Raw genomic sequence first — 900 nt, 5'->3', positions numbered from 1 at the left:
CCCCACCCGGTTGTGTTAGGTCAGCCCATAGGAACACTTTGTAGCAACAACCGGGCTAGACCCACAGCAAGATCCCCTCTGTGTAGACCCGATGCGTCCGTTTCCCCCCTCCAGGTGCCGGGGCGGCGCCGTCCGTGAGGGGGGCACACCCCGGACACGCGTGCCGCCTCTTCGAACATGCCACAACTCCACCTCGCATGTATGAGGGGCCGGTGCGACGCTCCGGTGGCATTGCTACCTCCAGGGCCCCCGTCCCGCCTAATCCTGGAGCGGTTGACCACGAGATCTAGCCCTTTAACTTTCCACGGACCGGCTTTAAACAGTGGACCTCTCCACCCGGCTGTGTCAGGTCAGCCCAGAGGGACTCCTGGGAGCAACATCTGGGGCCAAACCGACAACTACATCCCCTCTGTGTAGACCCGATACGTCCGTTTCCCCCTTCAGGTGCCGGCAGTGGCGCCGTCCGTTAGGGGGACCACGCCCCGGAGATGCGTGCCGCCGCTTCGGACATGCCACAACACCACCCGGTTGTGGTAGGTCATCCCATAGAAACACTTCGAAGATGCGTCCCCTCCGTATAGACCCGATGCGGCTATTTTCGCCCTCCAGATGCCGGCGGTGGCGCTGTCCATGAGGGGGGCACACCGCGGCGCTGCCCTCCAGATGTTTCGGCATAGCTGTTTTTGATTTTAATAAAGTATAATGTCATATATTCAAAAGAACATGACGGCACATTATTAATGTGCTCAAAAAAAATACAAACAATATATATATATACACTGGTGGAAAAAGGGTCTTTGGTCGCGGTTCGCAACTGCCATTAGTCGCGGTTGCGCAACCGCGACCGAACGGGCACGACTAAAGGCCCCACCCTTTAGTCGCGGTTGCTTAAGAACCGCG

The sequence above is a fragment of the Triticum aestivum genome, chromosome 7A, assembly GCF_018294505.1.
Source record: "Triticum aestivum cultivar Chinese Spring chromosome 7A, IWGSC CS RefSeq v2.1, whole genome shotgun sequence".
In the NCBI taxonomy this organism is placed as follows: domain Eukaryota; kingdom Viridiplantae; phylum Streptophyta; class Magnoliopsida; order Poales; family Poaceae; genus Triticum; species Triticum aestivum.
Note: the sequence above shows the minus strand (reverse complement) of the source record.